Here is a 9,845-nt window from a genome sequence, read left to right on the forward strand (position 1 = left end):
GGTAGACGAGCGCAGGCTACGCCGCTGGTTGGTTGAGAAAGTCAGTGGCGCACCGACGGGGGGCGGTTGTAGCCCCCCCCCCCCCCCCCCCCTTCCGAGATCAACCTAACCCCCACCATTTGTTCAACCCCTTTTCTTTCCTTGCGGATTTGAGTACTGCAACTAAGATGTAAGACGCGCAATCGTCTGCACAATCGCAAAAAGCGCATTTTTTGACAATTTCCCGTGACGAAATTGAAATTAGTGCTGTTTAGATGGTATTGGCAAACTGTCAACCCCCCCACCCTCTGGCAGAGATCCTGGGTGCGCTACTGGAGAAAGTAGTCCGCTAAGCATATTAGCAGTGAAATCGCTGCTGGTTGCGTTTCGCAGGACGCCCTTTTGTACGCAATGGCCGAAACTGATTCGGACGACGACGCGGCGGCTGTCTCCGAGGTCCCTCACCCGTGGCTGTTGCACCCATCCACTTGTGAGATAGGTGTGGGCCTCCATCGATTCGTAGGCCTTTAGTTCGTCCCTGGTCACGAAACCTGTGCCGTGAACGAGGCAGTCTTTTATGTCCGTGAAAGTAACTCCACACGCGGAAGAAGGTTCACGTCGCACACTGCTTCGTTGCCGTCGTAGTTATATATGGGTCGACGCCGCCGCAAAAATGAACTTTTTGCTCATAACGAATTTTCTCCGGACCCCGGAGGTCATGCGCGTAGGCACTAAATCTCATTATTTCGCCCGTCGAGACATACACCACGGACACAACCGCTCGCCGTCGCGAAAGGGCAAACGGGATGCCAACCTCCAATATGGCGGCAGCCGTGGACGCCGCTAGCGCCCCAAGCGGATGACGTAGAGTGCAACCCTCCTATACGGCTACAGTGTACTAGAATACGGCTAAGTGCATCAGCGTTTTTGCAAGTGTCCCCATCAAAATGCAGTCAGCATGGCCGGGAACGAAACCGTGACATCGCAGTCAGCAGCAATTGAGCCTTTCAGCCACCACAGTAGGTGCTGCTTGATGAGATGGTGGATATCATTGGTCTCGGCAACACACTGAAGGCTATGAACATATTGACCCTTTTCGCGGCGATCCCGTGGGCGCTGCCATGTTTGATGACGTGGTGATACTTCCATTGTTGCCTCAACTGCCTCCGTTGCCTCCTTGTTTACAATGGAAGTGTATGACGCCGGCGCGCGGCTTAGAAAACCTCTGTTTTCGGAGATATCGTAGACGGTGACAAGGTGGACGATACGAAGCTTTGATCACAGCTTCAGAGAACATGCAAAAGCGCTTTCGGAGCTGATTAAGCTATGTCCAAACGGCGCAAGCAGCGTATATGGTGCTTGTTCTAAAAGCGGGGCTATAAATATGTATTCTAAGCTATCCAAGCTTTCCGATTATGAATTCAGTCAGGATGTGTTTTGCTCTTTGTTCTTTATTCGGCAAATATTTTGAAGTAGTGGCTTAATTGTGAGTTTCTGACTCTATTAAGTTCCTCGGTGCGGCCCCTATCTGATTATTTTCTGCCTAATCGCTCGCGGGTATGCTCAGTTCCGATAGATTTGTTCTTGCTGCGCACAAGGCTTGAAACGTAGCTGTTTTGTACATTGTAATATCTTGTAGCAAATATATATTACAGCTAGTAACTCGCTTACTCTTGTGGACCGTCACAAACATTCAGCTTCGACCATTCGTGCGCCATAGGTGTAGTCCGTCATTTATTGTGCGCATACAGCGCGCATATATTCAAGTGTGCGCCCATTCACTTATTCTTGATACGTCGGCGATATAGTGGGCGTAAGTTTTCCTGCTATTTGGGACAGATGTGTATAGATAACGTGCGCAAAACTTACTATGACATGTAGGAAGCGGCGCTACTCCCTTTGTCATTGTTTAACGAGTGGTACTCACTCTTGCCGACGTTATGGGGATGACGCCCTTTCTTTGAAGGTTAGCGATACAAGTCTGGCGGATGAGCAAATTTCTGTATCCTCCAGGAAAGCCGCACATCACAAAGTGCCGGTAACACGTTCGGACAGTTGCTGCAGCAGTCCACGAACTTGGCCACACAGATTCATTCTATTCCTTAACATGCCAGCCACTATTTTTGCAGCCAACTACTGCACACGTCTTTAATCCACACGATTTAATCTAGCATGATTGGAGCACAGTGTGTTACCGAAAACTCAGTTGCATTTCCGACAGTTGATCGCACAGAAGCAAGGTAGAAGCGGTAATGGTTTCGTATTCGTGGGCGGTCGCTGAGGAGAGGTATGGCGCGCGCCGCCGTGAGCGCCATCTCGTTTCTCTAAAACAAACTGCTCCGCGAAAAGCGTCAATTGTCACGAGCGGCGATGCTGTGGTCGGTGCTTGGACGATGACGACGACGACGGCGTGGCTTTCTGGTGTGCACGCGCTCTCCTGAACCATTGCTGTAGCGTTGTGCGCCTTACCTCGTGAATATGTCCATTGTATCCATACCGTAACAATATAAAGAATAACGGCGTGTCTTGTTTGTATCTCTCGTCTACAGTGCGCTCATCAAGTGACGGATGGGCCGTTACCAACGAGTCCACTAAATGTCAGTGCTGCTAAACATTGCGTGCCGCTGGTTAGGCGGCCGATGCCACGTTTATACACATGTTTATACAGGCGGAGCGGATTGCGCCTGACGTTCGTGCAGCCATGGATCTCGGATGCCACAGTGCAGCCGTCTTCGTCAGTGGCTGAAGGTGGCATACGTGTCACGGCTGGATTAGTGTTCCTGCACTATTTCTTGTTGCTGAGTTAATTGAGTTAATACTTTATTACATTGTAAAAGATGCAAACTTAAGAAAACGACAGGGCAGGAGAGAGCATCACTTGCAAGTTGCAGCTAATTTACCTATCCGGATATCCAGCGCCACCGCGCTCTGGCAACGCTGTGCGCCGGCATCCGGCGCTCCTCGGAAACTTCCGGTAGCCGTTCCTTTTGCTCGTTTTTGCTGGTGTTTGTTCGCTCGCGCGCTCGTCCTGCGCATATTTTGTGTTATTTTTCGGGTATATCGATATAAGTGCGACTTGTAGCATTCAGTGTGTTGCGTGACGGCGAGTAGCTCTTGGAGCATCGACTGTTTTCATTACATTTACTTGTCGACGGTGTTTTTCAAATCTGGGAGCCTACCAAGAGCTCCCAGATTTGCTCTGCTCACTTCATCCCAGGTACGTTACTACGGGGAGTAGCCGGACTGCTATAATGCGGAATAATAAAAGTGCTACTGCGCGATTGGTATGTTGTGTAACACGCGAGAGCAGCTCGACTCTCGCCCCGAGCTTGCCCGCTCGTCCAGTTTCTTGCCTCGGCGTGGATCGCCATGCTACGAACATGAGTTTAAATTATTGTTTAGCAGGTGCCATGCTGCCGCCGTTTTATTTTAATGTTTTTCGTATCTGGGGCACAAGTGCACTTCTGCAGCTTTACTACCTAGGTACATGTGCGCATTGGTTTATCATGTTTAACGTCCCAAAGTGACTCGGACTATGACGGACGCCGCAGTGGAGGGCTCCGGATAATTTCGACCACCTGTGGTTCTTTAACGTGCACTGGCATCGCACAGTACGCGGACCTCTAGCATTTCGCCTCGATCGAAATGCGACGGCTGGGGCCCAAACGGCGTCTTTCGGGTCAGCAACCGGGCACCGTAACCGCCGAGCCACCGCGGCGGCACGTGAGCATTCGTATCGGTATCGCAGAACAGAATGGCAGAAAAGTTTGCGATTTCCGTGCATGCATGTAGGAAGTTTCGGCCACATTCTAAAAGCATTTACGAATTAACGGAGGCCAATTATGGATTGCAATCTCGTGCCCAACACTACAGGTTTCATTTTGTTAGAAGTGTGGTAAATTCGTGAGCATTTAAGTTAGTCCCATTTCAGTCGACCTAGGCTTCTTGCACTAAATGACTTTTGAGAATGTACAGTAATTTGTGAATGCATATTGAAAAGCAGAAACAAGGCATATGACGCACAAAGCATGTGCATGTACACATGCACAGCTTAACACTTCATCCTCCATCTTGCAGCAATAAAAGCGTCATTGCGAAATGCAAGAACGCCCGTGTGCTTGTGTTGTAGGGCACGTTAAAGAACCCCAAGTGGTCAAAATTAATCCGGAACCTTCCACTACGGCGAGCCTCATAATCAGAATGGTTTTGGCACGTAAAACCCCAGAAAGAGAAAAAAGTGCCATTAAAATTTTTCTTGTTTTCGGCAGTCCCATTACGTGCCTTGAAGACAACAGTCTGCGTTCATTGCATGTCCTCACTAATATGCTCCGCTTGTTGCTCAGGGGTTGTAACTGAGGGAAGGTGTTTGGAGCCCGACGAAAATGAAAATCGCACGACATCATCGTCCAGCAGATAGGGCAGCTCTCCACCTCTAAACATCAGCTTTTGGCGATACTGAGCTTTTGCTTCGGTGCTAAGCGCCTTAAAGTAGTCGCTAGTCATCTCGACAATATTCACGATGTAGAATCAGCTCATCACAAATTCCACCAAGCAGTGCAAACATCGACACGCCGGCCTCATGTTGCGCATGCCTTCAAACAACATAGCCGGAAGTGCTTCTAGCTCTCCTGCCGGAAGTTCCGATGGGCCAACCAATCAGCGGCAAGCGAGGTTTGTTTGTAAACACTGAAACCGTCTATAGAAGGGTTGCCCTCTACGTGCAACCCTCTACATGCAACCCTACGTGCAACGCTTGGGGCGCTAGCGGCGTCCGCGGTTGCCACCATGTTTTAGGTCGCCATCCCGTCTGCTCTTTCGCGACGGCAAGCGGCGCGCCGCTAGCGGTTGTGTCCGTGGTATGTCTCGACGTGCAAAACAGTGAGATTTAGTGCCTACGCGCATGACCTCCGGGGTCTGGAGAAAATTCGTTATGAGCAGGAAGTTCATCTTTGCGGCGGCGTCAACTCATATGACTTCGACGGCAACGAAGGAGTGTGCGACGTGAACCTTCTTCCGCGTGTGGAGTTCAGGGACATAAAAGACTACCTCGTTCACGGCACAAGTTTCGTGACCAGGGACCAACTAAAGGCCTACAAATCGATGGAGGCCGGCCCACAACTATATGTCACAAGTGGATGGGTGCAACAGCCACGTGTGAGTGACCTCGGAGACGGCTGCCGCGTCGTCGTCCGGATCAGTTTCGGCCATTGCGTACGAAGAGTGTCCTGCGAAACGCAACTAGCAGGGTCACTACTAATATGCTTAGCGGACTGCTTTCTCAACCAGCAGCGACGTAGCCCGCGCTCGTCTACCTATACATAAACAGCTCTCCCACACGCCGCAGCTTCACACAGCACCTACCTAGAGCAAAACCGCTCCGTCAAATCTTGCATATGTTCTGCAAACTTAACGAAAATAAAGTATTTGCCACACAAGCGATAGTGATTTATCGAACTGTCCAAGTGTGTAGTTAATACTTTGCTGCTAATGGCGTTTAACCGACTGTTCCTTGAGCAGCAGCCCGCGACACAGCGCGCGGCCGTCTCCAGCTGCGTAAACTAAGGTGTTTAAGACACCGCGAAAACTACGCGTTTCAAGCAGGTTAAAGCAAAAGTCAACCGCTTTGATGTTGCTCGAAAATTTACCGGAAATGAAGTGTTTACCGCACACGCACTAGTGGGTTGTCCAAGTCTCTCTACTCCGCTCTTCGTCGCTCTGTGACCTTTGCATTGATTGACGACTTTTGGGATGCCGGAAAAGCCGACATCCAAGCACGGCACCAAACACGGCACAGTTCACCATTTTCACTGACGCCCTACCACAACTCCCGAGCTATTGTACCTCCTTTTCCCCGCGCATATACGTTGGTCCGGTTGCCGGGTGACCCGAATCATGGCGGAGCAGTCATTTCGGCGCTGGCGCCATCTCGGGGGCGCCGCCCTGTGAAACCCTCCTATAGTGGTTGTGGTCCTTACATTCCGGATCTCCAAGCCCTAGGGCCTCGCACGGAGCAGTGTAGATATGCGCCTCAGGTCTGTTTATGAATTAAGCCGGTGACTGGCCACGGATTGGCGGATTCCGACAGGATCTTCCGGGACTCTTTTCATGGCTTTTGTGAAGGACCTGCATGCCCTTGGGTGGTTCTCAAAGCGACTTAAATTTCCTTGGAGTAACGAAAGAACTAGGGGGAAGGGAGCATTGCACAACGCAATTGAAGCCATGCAAACGAGTCGGTCCAACATGTGAATGTCACGTGAAAACACACGGTAAGTTTCAGCTCTCCCTCTCTGCCACGGCAGAGCAGCCGAACAAGATCGCATCGAATAAGGACTACCGTGAACCAAACATGCTCGGCCTATTATACGCCGGCTCAGAGGTCACGCGTTCGGTAGACTTTTCGATAGAAAAGTCGGGGGAATGGCTTCACAAAGAGTTTGCTGTCAAGGCTGGCTACCTTGATTTAATGCACTCCTAGCTTATTTCCTTCCGGCTTGCATATTTCTCAGTCCGCCAACTATTAATAAAATGAATAAACATGCTTTCCTCATTCTTGCCTGTCAGCCATCAAGTTGGCTCTTCCGCTTCGGGTACTTCGTCGTTCTTTATATACTGGTAGGGTGACGTGCAGGAAGTAGTATGTGCAAACGCGATGATTGTGTAAGAACATGCCATCATTCAGAACTTCAAGCGTCCATTTTAGTTGTTCATGTTGCTTCAAGCAAGTTTGTACATAATTTATTCTGTGAAACAAATGCGAACACGAGAGCACAATAAGTATTTTGCACTGGGAGAATAGTGCTCTGGAGAATGGCAAGGATAGATTGGGTTTGTCACAGCGATCCAATGAAAGTATAGCACGTCAAGCACATGTGGTAATAGTGTTAAAGGACGAAAGTGTACAGAAAACACGTTACTTACCGTGACCAGCATTTACGCGCGATGCCAGACCACGAAGTTGTCCAAGGCGGCCGGCATATGGTGAGGGAGGGGCTGACTAAAAGCAGAGTTCAAATGAAGACACACAGACTAAAAGACGGACAAGAAAAATAAATGTGGTCCTTACTTTATACCCAGACACCGCAAAGGCATCCTCAGCAGAGTCTGGGATGTCGGCATCAGGACATTCGTACATGCTAAGGATGTCCTGCACTAATCATAAAAGGCTCCTGATCACGTCCATTTGTCCGTCCGAAGTAGATACTGAGAGCATACCAGGTCCATAATTGGAGGGCAATTAATTATTTAAATTGGGTTAACATATGCATGACGTAGCTTGGATATGAGAACCGATAGTGTAGTGCTCAGTTTCGGTATTTGTGCGCTTTCATGTGCTCTGAAATCAGAAATTTTGTGTCTTTGTTTCTTGCCACCATTAAAAAGCAGTTCGGTATCAAACGAACTACCTCAGGTGCCTGTAGCACCACCTATGCTGTTACAATTAGCATAGCCTTCAGGATCTGCTTTTGTTACTTTAAGAGAACCGTCGGTGGAAGGTGCGCTTTTGACACCACGACAGATAATAATAATAATAATAATTTTTATTAACAAACCTTCCAAATAGAATGAGAGAAATCAGGTTCGCCTGAGCCATCGCAGTGGCTTGTCACGCGGAACCCGACAGTCAGCAACAAAACTCAGCCACAAAACTGACTATTTTAGAAAAAAGAAAAAATAATAAGAAAGAAAGAAAAAAAATAAGAGCGACACTGAAATCTAGGCTATTTGCGGACGATAAAATACAAGTCACATAGACAAGCAGTAACCGATGACACATTTCGTAATGACGTAGATAAAAAGATAACTCCTTTAAGTTTTTGCAAATATCGCGTACAGATTCACAGGACGTAATTTCAGAGGGAAGAGCATTGAATATGTCCGAAACATAATATGCTCGAGTATATCTACCAAATCTGGTACGTGTGGGAGGAACTGAAAAAGTGGGTGTATGACGTAAAGGACGGCAAAACACAGTGGGGACTTAAATTTATCGGTCCAGAAATGTTTGAGTACCACTGTCTGAACAAAAAGTGATCGTAAGTTCGGTAATTTTAGCATCTGAAAAAGGTTCACATCTTGTGGGCTGCATACGTCATGAGTAACACTTTTTAACATACATTTGAATAGCCTATTAACATGTTGATGCCAAGTACCAGAACAATGAACAAATTTTGTAATTCCATACCTGAGCACTCTGTAGGCTAACGAGTGAACCAAAAGTTTCCTGACAGGCAGAGGTAAAAATACCCTGATACGATACAATAAACAGACGATTTTACGGAGTTTGCTGCGTATGTAAGATAAGTGAATCGAAAAAAGAATACCGGAATCAAACCATATGCCCAAATACTTTACTGGATCAGAAAAAATTATTGGGGGACAAGAACAATTGACACATCGAGACGTGTGCAAAAAAAGTGAATAAAAAAGTGAGACACTCTTGAGAGGGCTATGGAAGCAAACCAATCTTGACTTAGAATGGTTAATGTTAATCACATTGATATCAAACCAGTCCATTAATTTTTCAACGTCATTCTGAAGCATTGAGAATGCATTTGAAAAATTCACATGTGCTGGCGACAAGTGCAGTATCATCTGCATATTGGAATAATTTGCAAGTGGATAGCGCATTGGACACGTCCTTAACGTACACATTAAAAAGTAAGGGAGACAATATGGAACCTTGTGGCACACCGGCCCTCAGAAAAACGCGGGAGCTGTAAATGTTTGAAATGGAAACCAGCTGCGAACGATCTGTAAGGAAGTTGTCCAACAACCGAAAAGAAAGGACCACGAAAACCTAAATTGTAAAGTTCATCTAACAATATAGCATGGCACACCGTGTCGAACGCTTTTGCGGCATCTAAAAGAAGTGCACAGGATACAAGATTTCTTTCAAGTGAAGAAAATAAATGGTCACTTATTTCTTCTAATAAAGCCCGAGTGCCCCTTTTTTCAATAAAACCATATTGACATTCAGAAAACCCTCCTGATTTGCAAATAAAACTGTTCATGACTAAGATATATGTTTTTCTAGAACTTTTGCTAAGCTAGGCAAGATGGATATGGGGCCATAATTATGCACACATTTAGCATCACCACCTTTAAGAAGTGGTCGAACTACGGCTGTTTTTAACAGCGTAGAAATGCTTCCGCTTGTGAATTATCTCGTTTAGGATTTCTAACAAGATATCCTTCAGAACACCAAAGTTCCTGAAAAGATCAAACATGCGAATTTTATCAATTCCTGGTGATTGAGGCCGGCTGAAACTGCTTAGTAAAGAGTAAAGCTCTTCTTCTGTAATAGTGGGAAGGAAAGCGGACTTGATTACCGAAGTAGTGGTGCTAGCAGTATGACACGATTGCTTAGACACTGCAGAAAACTGAGCGAAAAATTGGTTAAAGTTGTTAACGACTGTTGGTAAATCTGAATCAAAATTGTTCTGAATATCATTAGCCAGATTTGAAGATGAACCCCTCAATTCGTTTATCAGATACCACGTCTTAGTATTATTACGAGATTGATAAAAGCGGTTCCGGTTGTGCGAACGTTTGGCCGCGCGAATGAGGGCATTTACTTTATTTTCAGAAGTTTTGAACTGTGAACGTAGAACGCTGTCACTGGGTGTATGTCTGCAGCGTTGCCATAGTAGGTCTTTTTCTTTGATGGCAGATAATATCACACCGTTCATCCAGGGCTGTTTCGAGCGGCGTTGGCGAACGTAAACTTTCCTTTCACTGGATTTGTAAATAATTTCCATCGAACGCGAAAATTGCTTGTATAGTTTGGATCTATCGGTAGTTTCAAGCAGACCTGACCAGTCGAACAAGGCAACCAGTTTATCAAAAATAGCACTATCAATAACAGA

Source organism: Dermacentor silvarum, chromosome 6 (assembly GCF_013339745.2).
Source record: "Dermacentor silvarum isolate Dsil-2018 chromosome 6, BIME_Dsil_1.4, whole genome shotgun sequence".
In the NCBI taxonomy this organism is placed as follows: domain Eukaryota; kingdom Metazoa; phylum Arthropoda; class Arachnida; order Ixodida; family Ixodidae; genus Dermacentor; species Dermacentor silvarum.